Source organism: Leptopilina boulardi, unplaced genomic scaffold (genome assembly GCF_019393585.1).
Source record: "Leptopilina boulardi isolate dan_hultmark-lab unplaced genomic scaffold, ZJU_Lbou_2.1 LbouV2_2, whole genome shotgun sequence".
Taxonomy (NCBI): Eukaryota; Metazoa; Arthropoda; class Insecta; order Hymenoptera; family Figitidae; genus Leptopilina; species Leptopilina boulardi.
In genome coordinates, this window is record NW_026137751.1 from 787,131 (window position 1) to 799,651 (window position 12,521).

The following is a 12,521-nucleotide window of genomic DNA, read 5'->3' on the forward strand; positions in this document are numbered from 1 at the left end:
AAATTTGTCCGCCATTTTGGATCCACCATTTTAAAATTTATTTTATTTTTGCTTATTTATTAAAAATAACTTTAAATTCATAATAAGCGACCCAAAAAACCCCTGAGAAATAAGTTTTAAGCCATTTTGATCAATTTTAAAAATTTTACCGCCATTTTGAATTCGCCATTTTCAATTTTGGAAAACTAACATTATATTTGCATTCAGCGACCCCAAAAACTGTTGTATGAGGTGTTTTAGATTGAATGGAATTCTTTAAGACGTTTAATTCACAAATTTATTTTTAAATTTTCAAACTTACTGCCATTTATGCGCCATAATGGAGCCGCCATTTAAAATTTTGAAAAACGCCACTCGGCATTCGAAAGTATAGAAATTTACGAATTTTTTAATCCCTAGAACATTGAAATCCGTCAAAACCATTTTTGGGCAGAAGCCTGTCCTTGTTGACGTGGAACGTCCCATATATATATATAATATATTATATATAAATATGCATATATATTTAATATAACATTATATTATTATATTATAAATAATATAATAATATAAACATTTGAGAATACAAAATTTTATAGCTAAAATGTGAATTTTTGACTTTGTAACTTTAATTAAATGTGGGAACCTCACACGTGACCTAATATGGAAAAATGTGTTTTGGTAGTATATATTTCACTATAAAATAAGATAAGATTTTTATCTAAAATTTTGAGGGATGATAGAGTACAAGGAATCTCGCTCTTTTCTGAAAAATATATAATTTTGCGTTAAATTATTTAAAAATTAAGTTCAAAAAGAGGCATTTTTAAACGAAAATGAAAACAAAGATGGCAGCGCATTCATAGACGTTGCATGAGTGTGTCTGTGCTCCAGTAAACAGCGCCAATTCGAGCAAGTGGCCGCTGAATAAACTATGATATAATACATTATTTTACTATTTATAAGTTTTTTTTTATTTAATAATTTCTAAAAAGTTTTAACCCGAAATCATTTTTTATATCAGAGAAAGTTTCAAACCACAAAAATCGTCCTTTACCCACATACCCTTAAATTTAAATCAAATCCTCGATCAAATCTATACTTTATATATGTGTCCTGACGCGTCAGGACACATATACCAATCGATTAGTCTTAACGTAAGGAATACGATTTTATTAATTATATCACCTTAAAATTTGCTATTTATAAATTTTGTCGATTAAAAAATTTTTTGGAAAAAAAGCGATAAAATTTTTTTTGGGTATTTTTTAAAATTCTTTCGTCCATTTTTAGATATTAATGTGATAAATAAGCATACCAAATTTTACTGAAATCCATTAAAACCTGTTAAAGTTATCGTGTTCACAAAAAGGGGGTCCACACATACATACAAACATCCGGACAATTGATCAGGATCTCATATAACATGTTTCTATATAGAGAAAAAATTTTTTTTCGACATTTTGAAAATTTTTCTAAACCAAAGTACTACAAAGCTTCCTCCACGAGGAAGTAAAAACAATCGGTTTTTATAAGCTTATATCCTTTACTTTTAGAATATCTAAAAACTAAATTTAAAAAAAAAATTATTAATTGCTCTTATTAATAAATAAAATTTTCAATTTTTTTTATAATTTTTAAATTAATATATTTTTTTAACACATGTATAAGACATAAAATGTGTTTTTATTAAGACCTACAACTTTTATCTAAAACATTTTTTAACATTTTGCGTTTGTTACGAGTTAATCGCAAAAAATCATGATTTTATGGTGCTTTTTATAGTTTTTACTATGATAATAATCAACTTGACCCAATTTTAACTATCATTTTCGTAATCAGCATACAAAAATACATTAGTATACCAAAAGTTTGGTTCAAATCTGTTGGGGGTTCTATTACGAAATATCCGTTTATTTTAAGGCGGCACAAAAAATAAGTCCCCATCTCGTGAGACATGCCCATATACTTTAAATTCATATTTTAAAATAAATAACTAAATTTTTAATAAAATTCTTTTTATTTCGGTATCTTGAAAACTTCAAAATCGTTTCAGCAAAGTATTATAACTTATACTTACTTCAAACGAGAAGAATTATATATCTGCTTGCTAGTAGACTCTTCAGTCATTACACGACGACATAATTCTTGCTTGAACTTACGTTCAAGTAGTTCATCCTCTTGTGGAGGATGTAGATGTTCTCCTTTTAATGTAAAAACTCCATCTCTTTCTACTCCACGGGCTGAGCAAGTGCTTTTTCTTTTGTGAATGCACTCGTAATACCTAAAACATTTATAGAAATAAATTTTTGGTTTTTATAGAGATCTGAAATACTGGTAATATGACTAACATTACAGTCATATCAAAAAGTGCGCCTCGTGATATTACCGTTTAATACTAAAATTAATTATTTAACTGATGGACTGTGATAAAGTAGATTTTCTAATATATTAAATTTTCAAATAATACAATTTAAATTTAACAAAATTTATATCTAGAAAAATTTTCATAAAAAAAATTTTTATTTATCAGAATTGTTCTTAGGTCGAATTTCTATTTATCCGAATATTCACTTAAAAATACTTTTATTTAAGGGTATGTGGGCAAAGGACGTCAGAATGATTTTATTTGGTATAAGGAATCTCGTTGTTCTACTCATTTACCATAACTTAACGCAAAAATAATAAAAATAAAGCAATAAATAGGAAAATAATGTATTATATCATGGTTCATTCAGCGGCCACTTGCTCGAATAATTGGCGCTCTTTACTGGAGTACTGACACACTCAAGCAACGTCTGTGTATGCGCAAAATTATGTATTTTTCGGAGAACAGCGAGATTCCTTGTACCCTAATATATCATCCCTCAAAATTTTAGACAAATTCTTTTTTCATTTTGGAGTGAAACGTATACTACCAAAACACATTTTCCCGTACTAGGTCACGTGGGAGGTTCCCACATACCCTTAATAGAATTGTCATTTAACAAAAAATTCTTCTCAGCTAAATTTTTAAGAACGAGAATTTCTATTTCACCGATACATTATTTGACAGAAGTTTCACTTATCCGAATTTTCATTACAAAGAATAAATGTTAAAATATCGAATTTCCATTTCATCAAACTTTCATATATCATGCCAGTCACTTAGCATAAACATTTCAGCGCGAGTTTTAAAGTCAAACAATCAAAAATTATTAAGAGAATTGTGAATAAAAATTTTTTTGGATATAAACTTTGTTAAATTCAGATTTTATATTATTTGAAAATTCGATATATTCGAAAGTCTACTTTATCACAGTCCACTTAAATAGAAATTCTACAAAATAAGAATTTTGTTAAGGTTATGTGACTGTTAGGTCTGTAATGATAATTTGTCCGTAACTTTTCTCGTAAAATATTAAATGGATTGAGTTAAAATTTTATGCAGGAGTTCCAAATATGATAAAGAATGGTTGTCAAGTGAGAAAATGTTGTTATGTTGTTAAATAATTATTATAAAGCACTTGAAAATAGTTAAAAAATGTAAAGTTAGGTGTGTCGGATTAAAAAACAATTTTTATGCTTTTTATAATATTTATTTAACACTTTTATCAAAATTTTCGCACTTCACAACCATTCTTTATCATATTTTAAATTCCTCTGCAAAATTTCAGCTCAATGCATTCAGCATTTTGCGAGAAAAGTTAGGAAAAAATTAACATTACAGACCTTAACAGTCACATGACCTTAAATAATTTGATATTAAAATTGGGCCCATTATAAAATCTCTTTTTTAAAATTCTACTAAATGTAAATTCGACAATTTTTAATTTGACACCACAAAAATTCCGTCAAATCTAATGAAGGGAATATTCATGTGTCCCCTAAACTGCTACATCATTTTAAACATGTTTATTATTATATTAATAATAATAATAAGAAGAATAAAATAACGAAATAAGTAATTTGATACAATAAGTAAATTATTGTGAAATAAAATTTATATAACTATACATAAGTACTTAGAAATTTACTTACGTAACATTATTCTTCCGACTGTTAATTATATATCGGTACCCATCCCAGATGTGATCTTTTAATATATTTAATTTTTCTGATGGATCTGCCATTTTCTCTTCCAATTTAAAGATTAAAATCTAAAAAGCAAAAAAGAGGTATTAGTATATTTTTGCCTTGAAAAAACATTGAATTCACTTTTAATTCTGCTTTTTTAGCAAAATTTAATTTCTTGAAAGGCTCAAAATTCGGGACAGAAAAAACAAATTTTTTCAAATATGTGACACTCCACAATAGAAGGTACCTAAGCTCCCAAAATTTTTAGGTTATATTTTTGATTTTTTAAGTGCAAATTCATAAAGAGGTTCAACTCTTTATACAAACTTTTTATGTTTAAGTCTTTATTACATCTAAAATATTGAATAAAATCTATTTTTGAATTTGCTTAAGTAAAATAAAAATTTTTTATTGAGGTAAAACTATAACCAAAGACTTGACTATAAAAATATAACTTAAAAATTTTGGGAGCTTAGATATACCTTTTGTCGCGGGGCGTCACATATAAGTTTAAATTGTTTTAAATCGAAAACTATTAACTGTGTTAAGTCAAGCCATTTAAAATTGTGCAAATAAATTAATTTCTTAAAAAATTTAAAATTCAGGGTAAAAATAATATATTTTTTTTATTGAACAGTAATTTTTTTTGAAAATACGATACCCGGTTTTCCCATACAACGTCGTGCTTTAAACTCCAAGCATGCAGCGGTAAAAGAATTCAGAAAGGCCTAAGCAGAATAGAAACGGAACCGAAATCGTAAAGACCTAAGCATAATGACTGCGATTATGAACACGAGTACGGGAAACATGAGATAGAAAAGAACAGAGATAGTTTCTGTCCTTTTCTAACTCGTGTATCTCAAACTAAGGGTACGGTCACACTATCTCATGCATGCACTGTACTTTCATGCAGAAACATTTATCTGAATACACTTTATGACTTTAATGAAATCTAGAGAATGTTTAGCAACTTTATAGTAATTTTCCAAAAACTTTGGTTGTAACTAGAAAGTTACTAAACATTCACTAGATTTCGTTAAACTGTGACTGCGGCCAAATATTTCTGCATGCGTGCACAGTGTATGCATGAGATAGTGTAACCGTACCCTTATGGCTGAGTCTAGAAACAGGAGGTATACCTCCTGTTTCTAGACTTCTTGGACTTATCTCAACATTCGTTTTTCACTTCTACATAATTTATGTTCGTGACAACAGTTACCCGTAATTTAACAGCCTTTTTAAAAACGCGACATAGAAATCTCCAAGTATTGGAATTAAAAAAAAATGCAGGAAGATGAAATGTAAGTATACTAAAATTGCTATTTATTGAACTGCAATCAGAATGAAAATTTGCAGGAAGCATATAATGTAAGTTGTACAAAAATTGCAGTGCAAATTTGCAGCATGTATTACAAAATATATAACACATGTACAACATACACGTCAAGTTTTTTTTCTAAATTTTCGTGCAGATAATGATTTACTATATTATTTATCTTTTCTTTTCAGTTTACCTTATCAGTATTTCTATTTCTTCTGCATATTTTTTGTTAAACTTCTGATTTCAAGGCGGTTCCAGAATAGGTGCAAAAACCAAGTGCTAATCTCAGGAGTGCGAAAGAGATAGTTAGTCTATCTATCTTTTTTGCACTCATGGGACTCGCATTTGGACTTGCACTTGTACTTGGCTTTTGCACTTACTCTCGAATCGCCTTTAAAAGAACCTACTTACGTGTAAACTTATGTAAAAAAAATGTTGGTTATTTTACAATTTATTTCATATGTAATACTAATCGTTAATAAAAATATTTACTGATTATAAAATTAATTAAGAATGAAAAATATTTACTTGATATATTCTCAATTGGAAGCTTATTAATATTTTTTATTTACTTTAGAAAAATTATATATTCATAAAAAAACTGATTACCTTTATGTCAATTTAAAATCCAGTATAACCCCGCGAATTTTAAAGTGATTAACTGCTACACGGAGAGAAAAAACGAGCCTTTACAGCATGGACCTATGTATGCTCTCTTCGTACGCGCCTCTATCGTCCATCTTCGGTACCATCTCTTGCTGTAGTAGCTCGGCTCCTTACTATTTTAGTACGGGCAAGTGAAAATATAGTATAAGGTCGTACCGAAGATGGACGGTAGAGGCGCGTACGAAGAGAGCATATATAGGTCCATGCTGTAAAGGCTCGTTTTTTCTCTCCGTGTAGGAGGCACCCTATTTCCGATGACATATTATACACTGTGTTGTACTAGTGTTGTCTTTCTACAGAAAGTGCATTTCTTTCTCATAAATTTTTTTTCGATCTGAGGGCTGATTTACTGTAAAAATCCTTTTGTTACAGTCAAGAAGACCAACATAAGGGTTACCGCAATTTTAATGGTCACCATTATTTAATAAGAAGACGCGTGGGTAATACAATGTAAGTATTTTTTAAATTTCAATGTATATGATTGATATTCTCTTAAACGGGAAAAATCACACGTGCAAGATTTTAAACGGTGTTTTTGTTAAAAAATTATAAAATTAATTTCAATTAATGAAAATTCTCCCAGCTATACGATAATATTTAACAATTTTCAATCGGATCACTAATATAAATAGAAAAATGGTCAAATAACTGAACTATTGAATGAAAGGTATTGTTAAAACTCCAAGAATATTAATTTTGCAAAATATTCATTTGCTCGAATATTAATATTCCAAAAAATAAAAATGGTGGATTATCAATTTGCCAGAAATAATTCAGTGAAAATTCGGTCTAAATAAAAATTCTGTCAAATTCATTTTCGACCATTTGCATTTTCTAAGACAATAATATTCGAACAACTCTATATTCTGCAAAATTAATATTCTAAAGAATAAAATTACATCAAATCATAATTCTAAAACATTTAGTTTAGAGCTTATTTATGCGTCCCATTTTTTCCTGTATAGTTATTCTTAACTTTCTTTACAGGTACCTGAAATGTAGGTATAATATTACGTTAAAATGCAAGGGTACCGGCAAAGTAGATGAGGAAGGAAATTTTAAATTAATCCATCAACATATACATCCAGTAAATAATACTGCAGAAGAGGAGGCATCATTTCGCCAAGAATTATATAATGCCGCCAAAACGCAAAAAAGGAAGCATTCAGATTTGTATGAGAGCATTGAAGAATTGTAAGTTGATTTTATTTTTCATTTATTGTAAATTAACGGATAACACAGGTCTAAAAAGTAAGACCTTCTTTCATGGAATCCTCATTTCTCTGAATTTTTAGTTGCACAAATTGCTATTTGATTGAATCTTTAATTGAATCAATTGCTTCTCAAAATTTCTGGAAATTTTGCACCACAAGTTTGCTTCAAAATTACCATGCAAACTTGTAGCAAGTTTTTTGTACTATCTAAGAATTAATTATTTGAGGAGCTGGATATTAGAACTCCCTCTCCGCTCGGCTGAACTCCGTAGAGCCAGTCAAACGTTCGAAAAAATGATAAAAATTAAAATTCAAAATTTTGAATTTTGAAAAATACTACATGGTAGGAAATTAAAAGGCGCATCTTTTTTCTTTTTTAAATTTTTTAGTAGAACGAATAGTTTAGTTTCTAGAGACCAAAAACTGAGAAATTTAAATTGTTAAATTTAATTAAGTTTTAAAACATAAATCGTCGTATCACCGACAATTATTAATGAATTTGATTCAAATTTGATATGTACACGTATTATGGTCTACTGAAGGCTACAAAATAATAAAAAATTAAAAAATCATTAATTTTTTTAATTTTTCTTAATAAAAATTGAGACCAGTTGATAATAACGTTTTATTTCTTTCATCGACAAAAGTCTGCGGGAAACTTTGTAGTTCAGAAAACTTCCAGTGAGACATTTGTTTATCACTATATAAGGAAGTTTTCTGTAAAATATTAAATCAATTCATTGAAAATTTTTAAAGTTATTGAAGTTTTAAGAAAGCGCGCTTAGCCCGCATGTAAGTCCAACGCTACTCGCACAGTCAGCTGTTGCGTGCATGAAATATAATTAGTTTTTCACATTAAAATATAAATTCCTATATTATTATTATTTTCTATTCACAATTAACATTTGTTTACAATTAATATTACAATGTTTAATCCAATATTTCTAATGTTTTTTTATTAAACAGATAGGTATAATTTACAAATTTTTTGTCATTTTGAATAAATGGTAAAATATATATATTATGTCTAAAATATTACACAGATCATATTTATTTTCTAAAGTTTATAAACCTGGTAAAATCATAAAACCAAAATTTTACAATATTTTATTTTATACTCTCCAAATTCGAATATGTCAAAACTCGTCCACGTAAAAAAACAAGTGCATATAAATTTAAAATAAATAAATATACACTTATTTTTTTACGTGAACGATTTTAGACTTACAATAAGTAAATATTAAATTTTTCAGATTTAGACACAGTATAATTAAAACTTAAATAAAACAAAAAATTTTAAAGAACGATATTTTACCATTTATTCAAAACGGCAAAAAAACTGTAAATGTTAATTGTGAATAGAAAATAATAATAATATAGGAATTTATATTTCAATGTGAAAAACTAATTATATTTTAATTTTTATCATTTTTTCGAACGTTTGACTGGCTCTACGGAGTTCAGCCGAGCGGAGAGCGAGTTCTAATATCCAGCTCCTCATTTATCAAAAATGGTCAGATGCTCTTTATACCTATTTCAGGCATGGGAATGCAGCAAAAAGTTTATATTTTAAAAAGATTCAACGATCGATGGCAAGAGAATGTGACAAAGCTGTTCCAAATGATATTAATAGCAGCAAGTCGTTTGTTGAAACTATAAACCAAAATCAATGGAGGCGTTTTTTAGGGGAGGATGGAATGTGCTTAAAGTATACTATAGAGGAAAGGTCCATCATAATATATGATATAAATTTAGCAGATGAATTTTTAACGGATGGAGACTTCATAATTCACATTTCAAAAAAATGCATTTCTTCAAAAACTTGGTGTCATCAACTTATGACAATTTTAAAAATAGTAGATAACTACGTAAGTATTTATTTAATAATTCATTTTATTATTGTTATAGGATCAATCCATTACATTTTACCTAAAGTCCTTGCTACCTATATTTGAAAAATCTGACAGTTCGTAATAATAATTTTTCGATATACATACAAATGACTGTTAAGAATTATTATAAATAAATTAAATTACGAATATATATAATTATTGCTAATTATCAGAGTCCATCAAAAATAAATAACAACGATTTCAGGTGAAATGTAATGGATTGACGCTGTATAGTTTTAATGACGTTTGGACACGAGTCTATATTTTACAAAAATAACATTTTTAGGCGGAAAAAAGTTGAATTTGAAATACTTTCGAAAAATATAAAGGTATGAAAAATAAATTCATTTTAAAATTATTCAATTTTACAAATAAAATTTATTCATCATTTATTCTTTCTATAGAATTGTGTTTCAAAAATATTTAAAAACAAAATTTAAATTCCCCGCCTAAAAATTGTTATATAACAAAAATTCCATTATATTATATATTTATATTCAATTATAAATGAATTCGAACAAATGAAAATTCAGTAAAATTCAATTAACATTTTTACAGTGTTATTAAAGCATCTGAAAAAAAGAGGAGGCATTACTTTTTCGTTTGAATAATACAATTTTAGATTTATTAGAGATAATTAATCGTTTTTAGCATAAGAGTTTTGAACGGTCTCTGAAATTCTTTAGGAAAGAGAGACATTTAATTATCGCTCTATAAAAACGGCATTGAACGTGAAAATGATGTACATTGATTTTAAAATAATTTTGTATCAAACCACAAACACTTTTTACAATATTGACCAACGTATACCACTTTTTTAAATTTCCTATATCCAAAAGATTATTCGAAACACAGTAAAAAAGCGATTGTAAAATTGGAAATAAGAAATTAATATAATTCGATAATGTAATTCGAAGAATCTTTCTGAACATTTATAAGATAAGAATTTCCGTGGTATATGTTGGCGAATTTTTTAAAGTGTCTGTTTTTCGAGAAAAAAGTTTTTTAAATTTGTGACGCGATATGAAGAAAGCGACCTTACACGAAGTAAGAATAAGGAGTCTTCACTCCATGCGTGGATTGGAGGAAAAATGTCCCCAAATCTGGTTAAGGAAGTTCTCTCGCAAACAGAAATGACGAAGAGTTAATTATCAAACTTGATAAACTGATAGATAATGGTTTAAAGAAGATGTAGTTAAATTTTTAGAGGTCTAGGTGGATTTTGACAAAAGATATAAATAATTTTCTCTTTTCACATTTAACACGGGTTCTTATGGGAAATTGAATTTTTTGGTCTGAAATCTCAAATTGTGAAAAATCTGACGAAAAGATATTACTGGAACTTTATATACATAAAGTTTAATAGCCAATGTTCACTTACTTTTAATAAAATTGATCAGACCTGGCTTAGGAGACTCACAATTAATTATTTTGTCTAAAAAAACACCGTATTTTGACAATCCGAAATTACTTAGCACAACGCTTGGCAACGTTGCGTCTTGTAGGTTAGGTATAGAAAAAGCGCGAAATTTGAAAGTAATATAAGTAGTATATACATATAATAGTATATTCTTCAAAGATTCATAATAATGAATAATAATTTGAATTTGCTTATAAAAAATTAAGATTTTTAAAATAATAAATTATTATTATTATTATTTAACGAAAATAAATCAAACAATAGCAGACGACACGAAACGGAACGGGGGAAATATAATCCAACGTTGCCAAGCGTTGAGCTAATACTACGTGATACAAATGAAAACTTAAATGGGCATTGATTTGACTGACGTTGGAGGGAGAGAACTTCCTTAAAGCATTCCGGAAAGTTATAATAGTCGGAGGCGTTCGTAACATTTACTATTCATTCAATTACTTAATTTTTCAAAAATATGGAATTATGTGATTTTATAATATACTTTTCAAAAATAGCAGACGACTTTCATTAGGGAAATCAATAGTTTAAGGTTTTTCCCGTTACGAACGTCACCTCCGACTATTATAATTTTCCGGAATGCTTTTACCAGTTTTGGGGACATTTTTCCTTCAAAGTGAAGACTCCTTATTCTTACTTCGTGGGACCTTAGAAGCAAATGAATTATAGGTTATGTTTACGACAGTTTTACTCAAACTAAAAGTTTATTTTTGTTTTTGTAAAAGTGAAATCAGTTTTTATTGAATATTTTGGATGTAATGAAGACCTAAATATCATTAGTTTGCATTACAAGTTAAACGTCTTTGTATAATTTCACTTTAAAATTTCAAAACGTAACCTACAAGTTTTTGCTTCTAAGGTCCCTTTCTTCAGATCGTGCCACATTTAATGTTTAACATTTCTACATTCAGTGCCGTTTTTTATAGGCCGATAATTAAAGGTCTCTCTAAGCCAAAGAATTTCAGACACTGTTTAACACTGTTAAATAAAAATTTCCCAGATGTAAAGCATAATCAAAGCATAAAAGTAAACTTTTAAGATCATAATTATTGCATAATTGCAACATAACTGTAAATTTTGTGAGAGAGTGTAAAAAGCATACCTAAAGTTTCTGTCTCTTGGTATGATTTTTTTAGGTTTTACCTTCAACTTGGATATTAATGGAAGGAGAAAGTTCAGAAGAGTATTTGGAAATATTTAACAAATTAAAAAGATTGTATCCAACCTTCTATTTTGACAAAGTTATTACAAGTCCTAACCATACATTAAGAAAAGCCATCGCTGATTCGTTTCCTGGGACAGAGATAAAAGTTAACTTGCCATCATATCAAAAAGTACTATATTTATATTATTATGGCTTGGTCACATCTCTAAAATTGAAACCAAAATGACTTATAACAGAAGAATTGTCATTTAACTCATATGATACGTATCAGCGCTGTCATTTACCGACATGATATGTAATAAAACTGTCATTTTACCTACATATTTTAGCGTGAATTTAAAAATTGACACATCACAATTTTAATAATAACTTTTACTTCGTTAATTTTTCAATTCGCACTAAAATATGTTAGTAAAATGACAGTTTCGTTACATGTCGTGTCGGTAAAATGACATTTTTGTAACTTGTTGTGTGGATCAAAATGTTAGTTCCGTTATTTGTTGTGTAGGTCAAATATGACAATTTGTCAATAATAATGTACCCCGCACGTGATGAGCGAAAAGTTTTGAAAGTTCAAATAAACGAAATTTTTTTTGCAACTTCTTTAGGTACGAATTTTATTACAAAATATTGTTTAAAATATCTAAAAAGAAGTTATTAATTTAATATTTGTTTAATTTATTGTTTTTTTACACTAACATTATAATTTTTAATAATTTATAGACTTAAAAAAATATTTTGTTCATTTGAACGTTCAGAACTTTTGGCTCATCGCACGTGGAACTTTTCAGTT

The 12,521-nt window shown here is 28.0% G+C and overlaps 1 protein-coding gene across 1 annotated transcript in view; it reads left to right on the plus strand.

The window, feature by feature from the left end:
* The window catches only part of LOC127278228 (furin-like protease 1, isoforms 1/1-X/2), a 780,368-nt gene that overhangs the window by 748,050 nt on the left and 19,797 nt on the right, over window positions 1-12,521 (plus strand). The window lies entirely within an intron of this gene.